Here is a 21989-nt window from a genome sequence, read left to right as displayed (position 1 = left end):
GGTGGAAATGTTTTACACTCCAAACCAGACGCAAGGGCTCTCTGTCAATTTGCGCATAATTTTTCGGTTCAGTGGTAAGGAAACATGATATAAAGACTATGGGGCATTCACTTCTATCACTTATAATGTGTGACATGACTGTACCTATTTCATGAGGTAATGCATCACAGGCAAGATTCATGAGAAGACATGGATCGTAATTTGTGAGGACAGTGTCTGACATCACCATTCCTTTGTCTTTTGGAAGGCGACCTCACAATGCTTTGTCCGCTTACATTTCTGCTCAATTTATAGAAATGAGTTCTATGAGTGGAGCATAGTAGCCAGTTTTGACAGCAACCTATGACAGTACTTGACAAGCCCTAAGAAGGACCACAACTGTGACACATCCTTTGGCCTTGGGACATCCAGCACTGTTTGGTTTAAAGAATTCACACTTGTTGGGTCATGCTCTGAGCCTGTAATCTTCGAATCTTTTTAGCATTGTGTTGAGATTTTGGTGATGCTCCTTGTCATCCTTACTGGAAACAATGGTGTCATCCAAGCAACACTAAGTGCCTAGGCAGCTATGCAGCACCTGGTCCGTAGCTTTCTGCCAGAGTGCACGTGCAGATGCTACGCTCAAAATAAGCCTATCATGGCAATCAAGCCCTTTATGAGTGTTGATGGAAAGAAATAGTTTGGACTGTTCTTCCATCTCCATCTGTAGGTATGCCTCTGCTAAGTCCACTTTGCTGAAATATTTTCCACCAGAAAGGTTTGCAAAGATATCCTCTCTCCTGGACAGAGAATATTGATCTATGTTCAGCACCGGGTTGATGGTGACCTAAAATCACCACAGATCCCGAAAGACCCATCCTTCTTGGCTATTGGGACCAGTTGTATTGCCCATGGGCGCCACTCAACTTTGGAAAGAATTCCTACAGTCTCCATGTGTCCTAGCTCACTGGCTACTTTATCTCAGATGGTATAAGGAACATAAAGGGCTTGTAAAACTTGGATGTAGCATTTATATTAAACACAATTTTACCCTTGATATGTTTGAATTTTCCAATGCCATCCTTGATCACTGCTATGGCATCATCCAGTACTTTTCTTTATTCACTTTCAGTTGACTCTATTTCAGGGAATGTGGCATACAAATGGTGGCTGGATCTCAAATCAAGTTGTAGTTGTCTGAGGCACTCACATCTCCACAATGCTAGCCCTCCTGTTTATACGACATACAAGCCCAATGTGTCTTGTTGCTTGTTGTATTTCATTGTTACAAATGTCATTCCCACAGGAGTTATCTTTTCTCCAGTACATGTTCTTAGTTGAATATCTGCAGGCTTCAGTTCAGTATCTTTGAAATGTGGTTCAAACAGATTTTGTGTCATGACTGACACAGCCGAGACAGTGTCCAATTCCATTTTAATTAATTTGCCATTCACTTCTGGTGTTAGCCATATTGCTTGTTTCATCAGTGTTTACATTGTAAATCTGAAGGCATCGCAGTTCTATGTCACTCTCATCTTCATCAGATTTTTCACCAACAAGCAAATTAGTGCTCTCTTTGTAAAACTGCAACTTGGCCTCTTATTTTTTTTTCTTCCCTGAGCAGTCTACTTTTTTGTCTGCCTGACATGCTCTTTCTACATGTCTTACATGGTTGCATTTTCTGCAAGTTTCACCTCTAAATCTGCATTGGTCTGGTGTATGTGAGCCCCTGCCACCACATTAACACAATTTGTTCAGCCAGGCCAGTTTCAGAATCAGAAGCAGATTCATGTTTAATATCACTGGTATATGTTGTGAAATTTGTTAACTTTGGGGCAGCTGTACAATGCAATACATGACAAATATAGAAAAAAACAGAATTACATTAAGTATATATTCATATTAATTAGTTAAATTAAAATAAGTAGTGCAAAAAAAGAAATTTAAGATAAGCAGTGAAGTAGTGTTCATGGGTTCAATGTCCATTTAATAGTCGGATGGCAGAGGGGAAGAAGCTGTCCTGAATCGCTGAGTGTGTGCCTTTAGGCTTCTGTACCTCCTTCCTGATGGTAACAATGAGAAGAGGGCATGCTCTAGGTGGTGGGAGTCCTTAATGATGGACACCAACTTTCTGAGGCACCGCTCCTTGAAAATGTCCGGATACTATGGAGGGTAGTACCCATGATGGAGCTGTCTAATTTTACCACTCTACGCAGTTTGCTTTGATCCTGTGTAGTAGCCTCCCCACACCAGACAGTGATGCAGCCAATCAGAATGCTCTCCATGTTACATCTGTAGTAGTTTGACTGTTTTGGGTGAACTCGTCGGGCAACTTTAGGTTGGTCAGCATGATGTTGTGGGCATCACTGAGTCATGGCTGAAAGAAGCCCATAGTTGTGAGTTGAACATGAAAGGATATACCTTTTATCTAAAGAAAAGGCAAGAAGGCATAGACAGTGAAGTGGCTCTGTTGGTAAGAGATGGAATTACATCTTTAGAAAGAGGAGACATAGGGTCAGAGAATGTTGAATCTTTGTGGGTGGAGTTAAGAAACTGCAAGGGTGAAAAAAACATTATGGGAATCATATATAGGCCTCCAAATAGTAGCTAAGATGTGGGGTTGAGATTGCGAAGGGAGCTGGAAAAGGAATGTAATAATGGTAATGATACAATTGTAACGGGGACTTCAATATGCAAGGGGATTGGGAAAATCAGGTTAGTGTCAGATCGCAAGAGAAGAAATTTGTGAATGCCTACCAGAGAGATTTTTAGAGCAGTTTGTGCTTGAGCCTACTTGGGGAAAGGCTATCTTAGATTGGGTGTTGTGTAATAACCCAGTCCTTATTAGACAACTTAATGTAAAGGAGACCTTAGGAGGCAGTGATCACAATATGATTAAATTCATATTGCAATTTGAGAGGGAGAAGCATAAGTCACATGTATCGGTATCGCAATGGAATAAGAGGAATTACAGAGACTAATGATAAAATAATTCAAAGTCACCATAGTTTCTGTAAAAGGAAATCTTACCTGGCAAATTTGTTAAAGTTCTTCGAGGAGGTAACAAGCAGGATGGACAAAGGAGAGGGAGTGGATGTCATTTACATGGATTTCCAGAAGGCATCTGATAAGGTGCTACACATGAGGCTGCTTAACAAGATAAAATCCTATGGCATTACAGGACAGATACTGGCATTAATAGGGGAATGGCTAACAGCCAGGAGGCAGCGAGTGGGAATAAAGGGAGACTTTTCTGGTTGGCTACTGGTGACTAGTGGCGTTCCTCAGAGGTCAGTATTGGGACCGCTACTTTTCACATTGTTTGTCAATTATTTAGATAATGGAATTGATGGCTTTGTGGCAAAGTTTGCGGATGATACAAAGATAGGTAGAGGAGTAGATAATGCGATTACAGCAGGACAGACAAATTGGATGAATGGGCAAAAAAGTGGCAGATAGAATACAGTGTTAGGAAAATTACAATAATACATTTTGGTAAAAGGAACAATAGTGTGATTTATTACCTAAGTGGGGAGAAAGTTCAAACATCAGAGGTGCAGAGGGACTTAGGAGTCTTCATTGAAGAATCCCAGAAGGTTAATTTATAGGTTGAGTCTGTGGTAAATAAGCCAAATGCAAAGTTGGCATTTATTTCAAGGGGAATAGAATATAACAATAAGGAGATAATGCTGAGGCTTTACAAGACACTAGTCAGGCCGCACTTGGAGTATTGTCAACAGTTTTGTGCCCCATATCTCAGAAAAGATGCGTTGTCATTGGAGACAATCACAAGAATGATTTCAGGAATGAAGGTGTTAATGTGTGAGGAGTATTTGGCAGCTTTGGGCCTGTACTCACTGGTATCTAGACGACTGCATGGGGATCTCATTGAAACCTACCAAATATTGAAAAGACTAGATAGGGTGGATGTGGAGAGGATGCTTCCTATGGTGGGAGTATACAGAACTAGAAGGCACAGCCTCAAAATTGAGGGGCGACCTTTTACAACAGAGGTAAGGAGGAATTATTTTAGCCAGAGAGAAGTAAATCTATGGAGTGCTGTGCCATAGACTACGGTGGAGAGCAAGTCCGTGGGTATATTTAAGGCAGGAAATTGATAGTTTCTTGATAAGTCAGTGCATCAAATGATGTGGCGAGAAGGCAGGTGTATGGAGTTGAGTGGAATCGAGAATGAGCCATGATGGAATGGCAGAGTAGACCCAATGGGCAGAATGGCCTAATTTCTCCTATGTCTTACGGTTTAAACCAAATCTACTCAAACTCCTAATGAAATATAGTTGCTGTCTTGCCTTCTTTATAGCTGCATCTATATGTTGGGACCAGGTTAGATCCTCAGAGATATTGATACGCAGGAACTTGAAATAGCTCACTCTACTTCTGATCCCTCTATGAGGACTAGATTTGTTTTCCCTCGTCTTGCCCTTTCTGAAGCCCATAATCAGCTCTTTGGTCTTACTGATATTGAGTGCAAGGTTGTTGCTGCGATACCACTCAACTAGTTGGTAAATCTTGCTCTTGTATGCCCTCTCATCACCATCTGAGATTCTGCCAACAATGGTTGTAATATCAAATTTATAGATGGCATTTGAGCGATGCCAAGCCATACAGTCACGTGTCCCTGAGGTGCACCAGTGTTGATTGTCAGTGAGGTGGAGATGTTCTGAACATCCTAAGTGCTAACTTGCAGGTAGAGTTGGTGGTGCAGAAGGCAAATGCAATGTTAGCATTCATTTCAAGAGGTCTAGAATACAAGAGCAGGGATGTAATGTTGAGGCTTTACAAGGCACTGGTGAGGTCTCACCTTGAGTATTGTGAACAGTTTTGGGCTCCTTTCCTATGACAAGATGTACTGGCATTGGAGAGGATTCAGAGGAGGTTCACAAGGATGATTCCAGAAATGACAAGGTTATCATACGAGGAATGTTTGATTGCTCTGGGTCTGCACTCGCTGGAATTTAGAAAGATGAAAGGGGGGATCTCATTGAAACCTTTCAAATGTTGAAAGGCTTAGACAGTATATTTGGAAAGGATGTTTCCCATGCTGAGGGAGTCTAGGACAAGCGGGCACAGCCTCCGGATAGAGGGGCGTCCATTTTAAACAGAGATGCAGAGAAATTTCTTTAACTAGAAGGTGGTGAATTTGTGGAGTTGACTACCACAGGCAGCTGTGAAGGCCAGGTCATTGGGTGTATTTAAGGCAGAGATTGATAGTTTCTTGATTGGAAACAGCATCAAAGGTTACAGGGAGAGGCTGGAGAGTGGGGCTGAGGAGAGAAAAAAGGATCAGTCATGATTGAATGACAGAGCAGACTCAACAGGTCAAATAGTCTAATTCTGCTCCTGTGTCTTATGGCCTTATTACCAATAAGCATATATTGTAGTCTTCCAGTTAGGAAGTCGAGGATCCAGTTGCAGAGGGAGGAACAGAGGCTCAGGTTCTGTAGTTTTTCAATTAGGACTGTAGGAATGATGGTGTTAAACACTGAGCTACAGTCAATGAATAGCATCCTGACATAGGTATTTGTATTTAAGGCAGGTGATCCAAGGCTGCGTGTAGAGCCATTGAGAGCATATTCATCGTAGAGCTATTGCGGTGATAGGCAAATTGCAATGGGTCCAGTTCCTTGCTGAGGCAATAGTTGACTCCAGCCATGACCATCCTCTCAAAAAGCATTTCACCACCATATTTGTGAGTGCTTCTGGAGAAGCTGTTAATGCAGTTCACACTGCTCTTCTTGGGCTCTAATATAATTGTTGCTCATTTGAAGCAGGTGGGAACTTCTGACCATCGCAGTGAAAATGTCTTTGGATACCTTCGCCAGTTGGTATTTTCGAAGTTTTCTGTTTAGACATTGTAATTTTGTTCACATTCACTTTCATTCCTGACTGCAAATCAATTGTGCTTCTGGTCTGCTGTTTCTATTGATACAAAAATTTAAGCTTCTCTTTTAAATAAGAGTCCTGTGTTTCAGTTAGGAGCTGTATTTGAATGCTTTCTTCTAAGATTCCACAAACTAAACAATCTTTCATTGCATTACTGAACCCATCACTGAACTAAAAATGCTCAGACAATTTCTTCTATTCAACCACGTATGCTGAAATGGATTCCCTTTCCCTTTGATTCCACTTATGAAACCTGAAGCATTTTGCAATCATCAATGTTTTCAGTTCTAAATGTTCCCAGATTACACCCTATCCTCGTTATATGCGGGGGATACATTCCTCAAAGTTGACGCATAATGTGAATAATTATTTAAATAGAGAAAATAGGGATGTGTTCTGGAGGGCTTCCTAAATATGATTTATCTGTAATTTATTCACATTTTCATACCAATATAACACAAAAGCAGTACCACGAGGCAACATTCATATTATATTTTATCAATTTAAGGTAATATTCAACATAATAAATCATAGAAAGTTAACATACTAGGGTGTACAGTACTCACCAACAGTGGCAGGTGTGTTTGCTCTGGAAGATGAGTGGTTGTTGTGGTGTCGGGCAGCTTTACATGGATGAGATGGATGGTTTGTGTCGTCAGGATCATCAAGGACAGCAAGGAGTGAAGGAAGACTCTTAGAACTCTCAGTACTGCTGGCAGCAGGAGATGACACTGGTTTGAGGAAAGTGGTGAGGGTTGTTTGCTTGACAGCATTTTGTTTCTCAGCATAAACTTGCTTGTAGGAAGAAGGCTTGACTGCAGGGAACGACTGAAATGCTGACTCCGTTCTAAATTTGGGTCCATGTCCATCGCCATTTGTGCCAAGTGTTCCGCAGCCTTAAAAAACTCTGCCAGTTGCTTCATTGTAAAATCCTTCACCTGCAACTCAACACTTTCTTCTTCATCATTATCACCTTCAGTCTGAGTTAAACGCAAAGGTCATCCACACTTAATTCTCCATCATGAGAATCCAGGAGTTCTACCACATCAGCAGTCTCGAGATCTGAGAATCCTTCCCCACCAATTTTACGGCTCAGGGCCACACAATCCTGGACAGCTGCAGTGAAGGCAGGAAACCCCTTGAGGTTGTGCACACACTCTGCCCAAATTGATTTCCACACTCCATTAAGAGTGGAAGACTTGACCTCTTTCCAGGATTCATCAATGTTGTTGATGACATGTCTGATGTTGAAGGACTTCCACCATTCCCTCACCGTTGGTAAACTCCCAGGATTTTCAAAATCGTCTGTTTCTTGCAGCATCTGAGAGATAGTTCACTGTAAAAAATATGCCTTTACTGTGGATATCACATCTTGGTTGAGTGGTTGAATCAGTGATGTGTTAGGCGGCAGAAAACGCACTGTTATGTTAGGATGAATGCTGTCTAAATGCTTAGGATGGGCTGGCGCATTGTCAAGCAACAAGAGAACTTTAAAGGCAAGATTCTGTTCCCGGCAGTAGCGTTCAGCCTCAACAGCAAAATGATTTGCCAACCAATCTTCAAAGGTTTGAACAGTGACCCATGCTTTCTTGTTAGCTGCCCACTGGACAGGAAGCATATTCTTACTCAAATCCTTAAAAGCACGAGGTTTAGTGAATTGTAAGCTAAGAGAGGCTTCATCTTACAGTCTTCTTCGGCATTGGAACACATAAGCAAAGTCAATCTATCCTTTGCTACCTTGAAACCTGACGCAGTTTTTTCATCCTTACTTATGTAAGTGCGTTTCGGCATACACTTCCAAAAAAGCCCAATCTCGTCTGCATTAAATACCTGCTTTACTGTGATGCCTACCTCATAGCCCACAACTGCACAGGGTAGCGTCCCAGAGCTGTGTTACCTTCATCTGACGCTGCCCTGTTTATAATTTCCAACTTTTTTTCAAGTGTTAAAGCGGTTATCCAGGACTTGACATCAGATGCTTAGGAGACAATAGTTAAATATTTCAAGCACAAAATCACTGCACCGTAGGTAAAAACAACAAAAGTTTAAGAGCGCAAGATCGCATATCCACACGTCGCCAAAACCAATGTGGGAATGGCGGGAGTGAGACTGTGAGGCGTGCACACGTTTTGACTTGTATTGCCGGGAAAGCAGTGCTCCTCATCCCAACAGTGAGACTGTGAGGCGTGCGCACGTGACTTGTATTGGTGGGAAAGCAGTGCTCCTCGCATAACTGTGAGTTTTTGATGCACATAAGGAGAAGTTGGTAGAAATAGGTTCCTCGCATAACTGTGAATCCACATTGTCTAAAGACGCATATAATGAGGATAGGGCGCACTTTCATGATATAAGCAAAGCTTATTTCACCTGGTTTAGTTAGAACAGTTAAACTTCTAAAGAAACTGTGTGCACTTCCATCTATTACACTCAGCAAAACTGGCATTTGTTTCTCATCGGTTACTCCATTTGCTTTAAAGTACTGCTCAATTTGCTTAGCCTGTTATCTTTTGTGCAACAGAATGCATCTACCTTTCCAATGTTGCCAGCCAATTCTGCTTTACTTTTATTTATGATTATCATCACTAGTACTCACTGTTTATGAATCTGTGAATTTGTTAATTTTCTGCCTTTTTTCCAACTTGACCATCTTTCTCTATGTCTTGTGAAGAAACAAACATGTTGCGCATTTTTTTTAACTCAAACGTCACGCTGTGGTTCAACTGGTAAGTAGTCATCTTTGGTTCGCTTAAAACTTCCTTGTAGCCACTGTTATGTTTTGTAACTCCTAAACATAAAACTAATTGAAAGTTAAACGTGAATCCGGAAATAATTTGTGTACTTTAGTTTTGTTTTTAACTTTAGTGAAGCACCCACATATAACCTGGCAGTGTGATGACGCACACATATGACATGTCGCCTCACCTTGTCCCTACGCGACTCCCTTGTCCATTCGTCCCCCCCATCCCTCCCTACTGATCTCCCTCCTGGCACTTATCCTTGTAAGCGGAACAAGTGCTACACATGCCCTTGCACTTCCTCCCTCATCTCCATTCAGGGCTCCAGACAGTCCTTCCAGTGAGGCAACACTTCACGTGTGAGTCGGCTGGGGTGATATACTGCGTCCGGTGCTCCCGGTGCGGCCTTCTATATATTGGTGAGACCCGACGCAGACTGGGAGACTATTTCGCTGAACACCTACACTCTGTCTGCCAAAGAAAGCAGCATCTCCCAGTGGCCACACATTTTAATTCCACGTCCCATTCCCATTCTGATATGTCTATCCACGGCCTCCTCTACTATCAAGATGGAGCCACACTCAGGTTGGAGGAACAACACCTTATATTCCGTCTGGGTAGCCTCCAACCTGATGGCATGAACATTGATTTCTCTAACTTCCGTTAATGCCCCTCTACCCCTTCTTACCCCAGCCTTTCTTTCTTTCTTTATTTATCTATCTATCTATCTATTTATTTATTTATTATCCCCCCCCCCTTTTTTCTCTCTCTTTTTTCTCTCTCTGTCCCTCTCACAATAACTCCTTGCCTGCTCTCCATCTTCCTTTAGCACTCCCCTCCCCCTTTCTTTCTCCCTAGGCTTCCCGTCCCATAATCCACTCCTTCTCCAGCCTTGTATCCCTTTTGCCAATCAACTTTCCAGCTCTTAGCTCTATCCCTCCCCCTCCTGTCTTCTCCTATCATTTCGGATCTTCCCCTCCCCCTCCCACTTTCAAATATTTTACTATCTCTTCTTTCAGTTCATCCTGACGAAGGGTCTCGGCCCGAAACGGCGACTGTGCTTCTTCCTATGGATGCTGTCTGTCCTGCTGCGTTCCACCAGCATTTTGTGTGTGTTGCTTGAATTTCCAGCATCTGCAGATTTCCTCATGACACAGTTTTATAGTACTGTCATAATATTAATAGTGTTCCAATTTGTTCTGTATTTCATTAAAATGCATAATTTATCACTCATATAAATAATAGTTTGTCTTTTTTATATACTTTCTAATTATTTTCATGAAATTTCGGTTAAGGTGCTTAATTGAGCAAAATGCACTGGTCCCGATGTGTCTCAGTTAACTGAAATCCACTATAATTGTAGTTGCATGCAGTTGCACACAATTTCACCTACTACCAGACTGAGAAAGCACTGTTCATGAAATCATGCAAGATACCAGTTGCCATACAAATGACTGCCACTGATAAATGCTGACTTTGCTGAATTAGAACACAACAATGTCGTTAATGCCTTGTGCTCAACCTACTGGGAAGATCAAGCAATAGCAAAGGACTTCTTTTAAATACACAATTTAAATAGATTCTCAAATACCTGGAAGTTGGTGGATATTGAATAATTCTAACACTACTGATTTGAGAATTTCAAATGCTTCCTCCCCAGTAGAGTCTCCAGGGGGACAAGAATAATATTTTAGATGCTTAAAGAAATTATTCAAAAGCATTAATAAATAAATTCAGGGTATCTAAAATAAAACAGAATGCTCTAAGCGCTTAGTAGGTCAAGAGTGAAAGAGAGAAGATATGTTTCAACTGAACAGAAAATTAGAAATAAAGCTCCAATGAATGGAAAGAGCAGAGAAAACGAATGGTAATAAGAAGGAAAATAAGGTGGCGGTCATAAGCAATTGAATATGACACAAGTGCCAACAAATTAGTGAACAGTTGTTGTAAGGAAAAAGCTAAATGTGACTCCTCCTCGGTATATGCTAAAATAAAATGAAAGTCTGTAAGACAAAATGGTGTTAGTTTGGAGTGGGATAATTTTGAGAAAGTACAAGAGAAACTGTTCACAGCAATGTTTTGAGAAAGTCAAGGAAGTACAAGTCTGCAGCTGTAATAGTGGAAAGTGGTGAAAAACAAGTTTGTCCAGACTGAAGATCATAAGAGAAAGGGGGTGCAGCACGTACCACTAAGGGATGGAAAAGTACCAGTGTAAGGGGTTTTGAAGGGCATAAAAAGGGGCACTTTCTTTGTGCAGTGGGAGAGAGTTTTGGTGTTAGTCTAGGTTATGACTGGTGATAATACGAAGAAGATAGGGACAAGTACATTGTAGAAAGTTAGAGTATGTCGAGAGGGAAGAGGGTGGAGGGAGGAGGAGGCTGCGTGTAAGATTGTTGAATCTGTAGCTCCCCTCTGACATTGCAGAGATCTGCCTGCTTAGTTGATAAGTATGCTTTTGACTTCTGTACTGCTACTAATGTACACTTTAGTTTTTCCCTCTGCAGTACATTTGTGCTAGTTCTAATAAAGGGTTTTCTTGGGGCCTTGAACACGTGCAGTGATTCCTTTGTTTGCAGATGCATAAGGGAATACCCTGAGCTGAATGAGAAAAGAACACATAACTTGTTCTAAAATAATTTTTGTTACATTTGTTAATCATAGCTAATCTGTCAGATGAGATGTAAATAAAAAGAAAAAAAAGAAAATGAGTTGAGATTGGTTGAATTCTGACAATACAAACTGGAGTTTGTTTTAATTCCCTGGCATCTGTAACAACCAGCTGCTCCCAGCCCGTTGATTTAGTTGTCATTCTTCTGGGAGTGCAGCATTGTAGGAACAACAAGAAGGCATACAGAGCAGAACAATATCCTAAGAAAGGTGCAGGTAGAGGAGAAGGGTCACCATGGACCTTGTTTACAACAAGGGTTTCTGCAAGAAGCTTTCCTGTGCTGATTTCAGTAAAGAACAATGAATGCGGCACAAACAATACTACAAAGTTATTCTCAATGAAATTGATTTTTACTTTAGCGATACAGCGTGGAGTGGGCCCTTCCGGCCCTTCAAGCCCCACTACCCCAGCAACCCCCGACAGCCCTGATTTAACCCTAACCTAATGACGAGACAATTTACAATGAGCAATTAACCTACCCAGTACGACTTTGGACCGTGGGAGGAAACCTGTGCATCTGCGGAAAACCGAATAGAATAATGGGGTAGCACAGAGATTCAAAAATGGATATAGTGAGCCAAAGGGACCATTTCTGCTCTATGACTATGACAAAAACCTCAAGCCAGACCGGGATCATTTCATCAGTAATTACTATGATCATAGTGTACACGAACATATATATGTTAGGATACTTACAGGCTAGAACTGGAAGCAGCAGCAGCAATATATCAGAATTTGCCATGCCATGCACATTTGGTTATGGGAGGTTACAGTTCCCTCTATTCCAAATCAGCTGACTTCATAAATTTCCCCTTGTAGTGAGCAAATCTGAATGATGCAGATTATTAATGATGCAAGTTACTAGTTATTTAGAGCAGCATACATTAACTTGAGTTCCTCCAGCAATTTGCTTTCTTTTTGCTTTAGATTCCAGCATCTGCAGTCTTATGTGTCTCCATTGACAAGTTATCAGCACTCCAGTATCTGACCATGAGCAAGTCAATGAAAAAAGATCAAACTACCTCCACTTTACACTCAGTAGAATGACCAATACTGTTTTTCATTGCACATTATTTGATGATCAGGGAATAACATCGACCAAGCAATGAGCTTATGGACCCACTGTGCCATTTTTGATGTAGCACTAATGATGTAATATTCTAACTTCCATAATCTGACTATTCAAAGCAATCCAGTCTTGAAGCTGACTAAAATGGTGTACCTGGCTGCATAAGTGCATGATTAAAAAAAAATGTGCATTTGAATGTAAACCAAGCTAGTAATTAGTAACTTTCAGTGAAATGACTACAGCTGATGCAATGAGGTTACCTGCCCTGTCATCACAATCCATTTATTCCATTGCTGTACTGAATGGCAGCAGAATATAGAACTTGTCAAAGGTCCCACAGCTGCATGCTGATATCTTCCATATCAATAGCTGCTTGATCAAACGCAATATGGAGTCCAAATTACACAATCACAAAGCAATAATTGCCTTCCTGTGTAATATCTCCTGTCAATGTTTACTTAAACTTATCTTGTTTTTCATTCAGTACAAGCACTACCATCAGTATAGATCAGCCATTCATGTTGAATTAACCATACTTACCACAGAACTATCTACTTCCTCCAGCCAAACTTTCAGTTTGTCAATAAAAATAGCATGAAGAGCTTTTGCGCAGATGTACAATATCGCTATTTCATGTTTTTAACCATCTTTTTGCTGAAGGTATTAAGTCCTTCCTCCAAAATAAGATCCTTTGTAGGGTAAAATTCTGTGGCATACAACGTAAACCACAAAATAATAGACATTATCTGTTAGTTGCCGGATGCCCTGAATGAAACTGACTGCTGTGCTGCAATAGTGGCGAAGGCTCAATTTTATTCATGACTGCCATGTTCTTTGGATGGCTAAAAGAACAATGACACTGTGTATTCTTTCTACCACATAATCAGGCATTGACCTCATGTTTATAGGGTGAGAAATGTCAACACTTGTAAACTTTCACCAGGACAGCAGCTCAGACCATTGTTTTTAAATCTGAAAGATTACTGCCAAAGATAGTGAAATGAACATGACTTCTCCATTTGACAACTAGACAATCTAGTATAAGTAACACACATCAAAGTTGCTGGTGAACGCAGCAGGTCAGGCAGCATCTCTAGGAAGAGGTACAGTTGATGTTTCAGGCTGAGACCCTTCGTCAGGACTAACTGAAGAAAGAGCTAGTAAGAAATTTAGAAGTGGGAGGGGGAGGGGGAGATCCAAAATGATAGGAGAAGACAGGAGGGGGAGGGATGGAGCCAAGAGCTGGACAGGTGATTGGCAAAAGGGATATGAGAGGATCATGGGACAGGAGGTCCAGGGAGAAGGAAAATGGGGCGGGGGAACCAGAGGATGGGCAAGGGGTATAGTCAGAGGGACAGAGGGAGAAAAAGGAGAGTGAGAGAAAGAATGTGTGTATATAAATAATGGATGGGGTACGAGGGGGAGGTGGGGCATTAGCGGAAGTTAGAGAAGTCAATGTTCATGCCATCAGGTTGGAGGCTACCCAGACGGAATATAGGGTATTGTTCCTCCAACCTGAGTGTGGCTTCATCTTTACAGTAGAGGAGGCCGTGGATAGACATGTCAGAATGGGAATGGGATGTGGAATTAAAATGTGTGGCCACTGGGAGATCCTGCTTTCTCTGGCAGACAGAGCGTAGGTGTTCAGCAAAACGATCTCCCAGTCTGTGTCGGGTCTCGCCAATATATAGAAGGCCACATCGGGAGCACCGGACGCAGTATATCACCCCAGCCGACTCACAGGTGAAGTGTCGCCTCACCTGGAAGGACTGTCTGGGGCCCTGAATGGCGGTAAGGGAGGAAGTGTAAGGGCATGTGTAGCACTTGTTCCACTTACAAGGATAAGTGTCAGGAGGGAGATCAGTAGGGAGGGATGGGGGGGAACGAATGGACAAGGGAATTGCGTAGAGAGCGATCCCTGCGGAAAGTGAGGGGCGGGAAGGAAAGATGTGCTTAGTGGTGGGCCAGCTCTTGGCTCCATCCCTCCCCCTCCTGTCTTCTCCTATCATTTTGGATCTCCCCCTCCCCCTCCCACTTTTAAATCTCTTACTAGCTCTTTCTTCAGTTAGTCCTGATGAAGGGTCTCGGCCTGAAACGTCGACTGTATCTCTTCCTAGAGATGCTGCCTGACCTGCTGCATTCACCAGCAACTTTGATGTGTGTTGCTTGAATTTCCAGCATCTGCAGAATTCCGCGTGTTTGCGTTTTTAAAATCTAGTATAAGAACTACTTCCACTTTATACTCAGTATAAGAACAATGTAGTTTAGCATAAGAACTCACATTCAGGAGATAGCATCAAAGCATTGCATCTGCTTCCAGAAAGAAAAAGTTCTTTATTGAAATGTTTGGGCTTCCAACTCACCAGTAAAAATTTTAGACATTTTCAGTGTAATATTGTTAACAGGACTCAAATAAATATTGTTTCTTGAGATTGCACTCAGCCAGGCTATTTTCCTTCAAAACTACCTTTTTGCTAGAGTTTCATGCTATTTCCTTTCTTTCTTTCTTCCTTTCTTTTTCAATCTTTTTATTAGTTTCAATATCAAACAGATTACAAAAAGTAAGTACATAATAATTGGGATTATATTAATTGATAATAATTATTGGAATTTAGAGTCAGGTAACACATGGTTAGAAACATCCCAAAATCACACAGATTAACAACAAAATATATAAGGGGTATCCATAAAATATATAAATGTCATAAAAAAAAACAGAAAAGAGAAAAAAAATCCCCTAAAAAAAACTAATCTACCCAAACTAAAGAAAACTAAAAAAGGGGCTATTTTGATACCTCAGATAAAACCAATAGTGTCGCCACTTCCGCTCCTCTCCCCATATAATGAAATCACAAAATAGATTTGGCAAGGGTCAAATTACATCATGTGGAAGTATTGAATAAATGGTCTCCAAGTCTCATCAAATTTGATAGATGGGTCAAAAATGACACTTCTTATTTTTTCAAGATTTAAACAAGATACAGTTTGAGAAAACCAATGAAATGTAGTAGGAAGATTAATCTCTTTCCAATTCAATAGTATAGATCTTCTAGCCATTAAAGTAACAAAAGCCATCATCTGACAAACTGAAGAGGTCAAATAATGTTTTTCTATCATTGGTAAACCAAAAACGGCAGTAATAGGATGAGGTTGTAAATCAATATTCAAGACAGTAGAAATGATACCAAAAATGTCGTCCCAATATTTCTTCAATAAAGGACAAGACCAAAACATACGAGTTAATGAAGCTATCTCAGAATGACATCTATCACATATAGGGTTTATATGAGAATAATAACGAGCTAGTTTATCCTTGGACATATAAGCCCTGTGTACAACTTTGAACTGTATCAACGCATGTTTAGCACAAATAGAGGAAGAATTAACTAATTGAAAAATTTTTTGCCATTTCTCAGTGGGTAAGGTAAGCTTAAGTTCCCTTTCCCAGTCATTCTTAATTGTATTGGAAACATCTGGATTTATTTCCCTTATTATATTATAAATAATTGCTATTAAACCTTTTCGAAAAAGGTTTAAATCCAATTTTTTTTCCAATATATCAGTGGAATATGAAATTGGAAAGGTAGTAAGAACAGTATTTAAAAAGTCTCTAATCTATAAATATCTAAAAAATGTGATCTAGGTAAATTGTATTTATTAGATAATTGTTCAAAAGACATAAAACAATTATCTGAAAAAAAATCAGAAAAACGTATTATACCCTTATTTTCCAGACCAAATATGCTTGATCCAAAAAAGAAGGTTGAAAAAGAAAGTTGGATATAATAGGGCTAGTTAAAATAAATTGATTCAGTTTAAAAAATTTTCGAAACTAAAACCATATTCGAAGAGTATATTTAACTATTGGGTTATCCATTTGTTTGTCCAGTTTAGAAAAGTCAAAAGGAAGTGGGGTCCCTAAAATAAATCCCAATGAAAATCCTGAAACAGAATTACATTCAAGATTAACCCATTGTGGACTTGGAACTGTATCCCAATTCCATGTCCAAAATTTTAAATAACGAATATTAATTGCCCAATAGTAGAATCTAAAATTTGGCAATGCTAAGCCACCCTCCTTTTTGGGATTCTGTAAGTGTCTTTTACCTAGTCTAGGATTTTTATTCTGCCATATGTATGAGGAAATTTTTGAATCAACCTTATCAAAAAAGGATTTCGGAATAAAAATTGGCAAAGCTTGAAATAAATATAGCTATTTCCATAACATCTTTCTGCATTTCACATTGTCACAACAATGTTAAATGCACTTTGCACAACTACTGTTATGCACCCAGAAATTTCCACATGAAATTGGCAATTGAATTTCATGCACCACATGTTTTTGAATTTATAGTGCAGAACACTTGTCCTGAATGCATTTCAACACCTACTTACTGGGTCTACCACACATACATAGTAGGTTGTCAAATTAGAAAATAATATTCCAAAGCAGTCACTTGTGAACTTCACCACACAAGCTGTCATTTCCAGAATTCCTGCTGCTTGGCAAGAAGCATAATTTTTTAAGCAGAAGCTGAGAAATCGAATTGTAACTCTCCAGCAAGAAACCATGCCTTTTCTTGCAACACCAGCATTTACTCTGTCTGCTCAGTTTTGTTTCATATGGCACATAATGCATTCCTTGTTACCTTATATGGGGAACTATTTCTGAACTGCCGATTTTAACAAAATAATTTCAAAATTATATATAGATGGTACTTCTGCAAAGTCTTACATATACTCAGGATTTCCCAAACTCTTTTGTAATAGAAATACTTGCATTTATTTGGTGCCTTTTACAACAGAATGAAGCATTTTTGATGATTCTTCACATTGAAATGTAGCAGATAGTTTGACCTTCTCCAGCAGTACATCACAGTTGCATCTGTGTACAGTATCAACATTCCTAAATATACTTTGGAAATATTTTCTGAAAATCGTGTCACGGCTGTGGCTCCAGTGATTGTAGTAAACAATTTAAGTTACGATCCTTTAAATTCAACAGAAATATGTTATTTCTTGTACCCAAATGAGCAAGTTTCTAATTAGAAACTTTATGTCAGCGAAGTGTTTGAGAAATTATGTTTTGATTGAGGTTGTGCTCAATCAGAAAACCTCAAGCAAGGTTGATTAAAGTTAAATGGTGTTCACTTCCCAACACAGTCATTTCACCTTGTTGAAACTAATTAACCTTAAAAGATTTAAAATTCAAATTATTAATTTGTTTCTTTTCCTGTTTCATTACAACCTTGGAGTCTGCAAATTCTGTTCTGTGCTAATGGTATTTTAGAAAATAACTAGAAAAACCTAAGCACTTGCAAATATATGTAGATGTCCAACTTGAATATTCATTGTGTATATCTTATTCCATTTTTATTTCATACAATTTCATTAACATCCAACAGGTAAATTTTAATAAGATCCAGCTCACTCAGACTTTAAGACATAAAATGTTACAGCACAGTACAGGTCCTTCGGTCCACAATGTTGTGCCAACCTTTTAACCTACTCTAAGATCAATCGAACCCTTCCCTCCTACTTAGCCCTCCATTTTCTTCATCCATGTGCCCATCTATGAACTTCCTAAAGTCCCCTAATGTATCTGCCTCTACCGTGGAAGGGCATTTCATGCACTCAACACTTTCCATGCAAGTAACTTACCTCTTTCATCCCCCTATACTTTCTTCCAATCACCTTAAAATAATGCCTCCTGGTATTAGCCATTTCTGCATTGAGAAAATGTCTCCGGGTATCCACTCAATCTATGATTCTTATCATTATATAGAATTTTATTATACAATAATAATATGTTTATTATACAATTTTAGAATCCTCAATCTAAACCACTGCTGACACATGGACATAATCAAAGATCTTCTAGCACAGTGTTAGTAGGGAAAAGGTGTACCGTGGCTATGCTGCTGGAAATCAATTATATATCAGAACCTCAGGTTGAATTATGGGATAACCAGTCTTTCTTTTATGCATAATGAAACAGTATTCTGACAAGCATAACTCAGGCTTCATGATTTGTTTACCAATGTTTCAAATTAAGAAATTTATCTGTCAAAATAGCTGCATAACTTAACTGAATCCACCGTTAATATTGAGCTAATCATTTCACTAAGAGCAAATTCATGCAACACATACATTACAACATTCAACAATCATATGAAAGTTGTAATTGTGCAACAGCATTATTAGAAGGCTGTCAATGGAATCATAGAGTCATTGAGAACAGAGAGGCACCCTTCATCCCACCATGTTCATGGCAATTTTTTTTTGCCCCGCTACAGCAATCCCACTTGCCAATGCATTGCCTTTTCATGTGCCTGTCTAAATATCTCTTAAGCATTATGATTATATTTGATTTCATCATCATCTCTGGCAGTAAATTCCAAACATCAACTATTCTTTTAATTAAAAACACTTGCCTCTCAAATCATCTTTAAAATATAATTCCCCTCCAAGCAATAATAAAATATAATGTCTTGAGGATCATTCATCAAGAAAACATTGTCCTATCATCTTTTCATTTTCTTCAAAGTTCATTTTATGGTATAAGAACTTCAGCTGAATCATTACACAATGCTTTGTAAAACCTATGCATAATATGCAAAATCCAAGCTTTATGTGTATGAACTTATTAATTTTCGGAAAAGCAATCCCATCCAATATCCTCAAGGACCTCTCATCTCCAACCAATTTCCTGCACCCATGCAATAAGAATAGTAGGACTAGGAAGAAAAATCCTTCACATGTACTGTTAGAATTTTTCTTATTCTGGGCTGTTATACTGATAGAAATAGAAGTCATCAGCATCTTTATTCAGGCGATTTTGTTTCATAATTGTGTTGCTTAGCACCACTTCTGTAAAAAATAAATCTTGAGAGTTCAACCTAACAACCAAAAGGAAATCAGTGAATTATTTTGGCAATCAATCAACTTCTCAGCAGATTGCAGAGCAGATTTGCTTCATCTCCTTTGCATGTTTGATTACAGCACTGAGATGAATGACAAAATCTACTACCTCCTTAAAAGAAGTAGAACGAAGTCCAGCCTTTATCACTATGTCCAATAAATAGCAGAGGGGTCACGCATCCCAAGTAGATTTTAAGACATGAAATACCTTGCAGATTCGTAGCACAGACAGTCTGAGATCTCAATGTGTTCAGAACATCTCCAAGCAACATTATCAGGGAGAGGAAGTGAAGAAATACATAGTTTCCATATTACCATTATAGGATTTCACCCATTTTGATAAGAAGTAAACAGATCATGGAGGTATATATCTCAGGGCTTTCATCAAAAGGTTATTTTTATTTTACCACAATGCATAGCTATAATACATCATATATCATTTTCAACTCCTATAATACTTGTTTCAAAAATGGTCCTGAAATAACTCACTAAAGGGTGCATCTGCATTATTCAGAGCATCCCAACCACATCAAAACTCATATTTTCTTTCCATTTTAGTTCATGTTCGTTCTGGTGATATCTACACTCAGTAGCTACCCGTATATTAGCTTGTTAATGCAATTATCTAATCAGCCAATCACATGGCAGCAACTCAATGAATAAAAATATGCAGACTTGGTCAAGAGGTTCATTTGCTGCTTAGTCCAAACATCAGGAGGAGGAAGAAATGTGATATAAGTGACCTTGACCGTGAAATTATTGTTAGTGCCAGACAGAGTGGTTTAAGCATCTCAGAAACTACTGATCCCTTGGCATTTTCATGCTCAACAGTCTCCAGAGCAGACTTTTCTCAACCTTTTTGCCCTGGAAGAGCCCTTGAAATAATTTTCAGGTCTCAGGGAATCCCTGAATAAAAAATATATTATACCTACAGCTCACTGTACATTAGCATGATCAGTAAGTTGTAGATATAATAATCCAAAAATAATTCTCAGTGATCTTTTGAATAGAGAATTAATTTTTGACCAACTTTTCTTGAAACAATAGGTAGTTAAGCTTAGCTTACCTTTCTTTAAATTAATCTTTTTCTATCCCTTTCATAAATTTTAAAAAGTCAAAATGCAAACATAATACATTTCTGTTAAATAACTGGCTTAACCCAAAATAGGATTTAATTTTTCTAAAGGTAAGCTCAGTAGATTTAATTTAAATAAAGGTTGTAAACTGATTTTAATTAATGCTATTTACATCATGAAAATTTATTGATAATGTTGACTAGTAAAGCCAAATCATAAGCCAAAGCAATATGCATATAGACTAAGACACAATTTTATACAAGACTTTGAAAAAACATTTTCTTACTAAGTGACATGATCAGACTCAAATATAAGGCCTGGCATGTGAAACTTGTGCTTGTTTTCTGCTGCACAAATACTCAATTTTAGGTCAAACTTGAGATAAGCACACACGGATTTCACCTTCAATTGAAGTGAGGTAATTTCTATACTTGTTCTTGATGCTTGTTAACCAAACAAAGCTTGCTCACACATGTAAGAAGTTGAAAACTGCAGCAATATGTCCATTGCTTTCCTATGAATGGCAGGATACTCTTCTTTCACAGAAATCCTGAACTTGTCCAGGGACAGGCTAGTAAATCTCATCTTGAGCGCATGGTCAGACTGCAGCTCACAAGTTCTTCCTCTTCTCACAAAGGGAAGTTCTCATGCTGAGTAGAAGTTTTAGAGACAGGCTCCCTCACCCACTCATACACTTGTGTTCAAAGGGAGGAAAATTGCTGTTCAATTTTGGTCTGCAGTTCTTCCAGGTGGTTTTCAATTGGACTCAAGACTTTCTGATATTCTTCCTCACTCGCAAGCCCAAGCAGCAGTGAAAACATTTCAAGATTTCCTCTTGCAACATGATTTTTCCAAAGATTCAGTTTCCTTTTAAACCCAGGAATCTTGTCACTTGAAGTCAAAATATATTCTCCTGGGCCTTGCAGAGACTTGTTCAACGGGTTTATATGATGAACAATGTCTGCTAAGCAGGCTAGTTTCTGCAGCCATTCTTCATCTTCAAAGCACTCAACAAAATTGGCCTACTATTTTCTTGAAAGTACTCCTGCAATTCATCTTTCAGCTCAAGCATCCTGTTCAGAACTTTTCCTCTGCTAAGCCACTGGATTTCTGTATGTCGCAGGAGATTGGTGTGCTCTTTGTCCAAGTTTTCACAGTTTTTTAAAACATTCTTGAGTGAACTCTATCAATACAGATACCAACACAGTTCCTCCAAGACAGACCTTTTGTTTCCACATCTGAAGACAAAACTCAATATATCTTGGCCACTGCTAGTTTCAGGCAACTTTTTGCAACAAAAAAAAAAGTTTTCTTGAATTTCACCATCATTTATAAATGCTACAACATGACATTTATTGGTGAAATCTGTCGCCTCATCAACCTGGATAGAGAAGCTGTGTTTTCAGTTTATCACACAAAACCTCTTCAGCAACATGTGACATGTTATTAATAAGTCAACTTATCATACTGTTTGAGAATGAAACCTTTTCAGTTTCTCATTTGCATCTTGTCCCAGCATTTTACGCACTATAATTTTACATGCTGGTATTATTAGGTTCTCACCAACCGTGTGACTTTTCCTTTTCTGGATAACAAGTTCTGCTACTAAACTTACTTCCTGAGCCCTTTTACTTGAA

General features: G+C 39.2%; 1 protein-coding gene across 3 annotated transcripts in view; it reads right to left on the bottom strand.

The window, feature by feature from the left end:
- LOC134349224 (gamma-aminobutyric acid receptor subunit beta-2) overlaps positions 1 to 21989 on the bottom strand; it is a 221293-nt gene that overhangs the window by 152401 nt on the left and 46903 nt on the right. Inside the window, exon 1 of one of the 3 annotated variants that reach the window (XM_063053230.1) lies at positions 6450 to 6529. The exons of the other annotated variants lie outside the window; for them this stretch is intronic. The gene's annotated coding sequence lies outside the window, so the exon portion shown is untranslated. Of the gene's footprint in view, positions 1 to 6449; positions 6530 to 21989 lie in introns of those variants that run through there. 3 annotated transcript variants of the gene reach the window in all.

This window comes from Mobula hypostoma, chromosome 7 (genome assembly GCF_963921235.1).
Source record: "Mobula hypostoma chromosome 7, sMobHyp1.1, whole genome shotgun sequence".
NCBI lineage: Eukaryota > Metazoa > Chordata > Chondrichthyes > Myliobatiformes > Myliobatidae > Mobula > Mobula hypostoma.
This window is presented reverse-complemented; position numbering and strand designations above follow the sequence as displayed.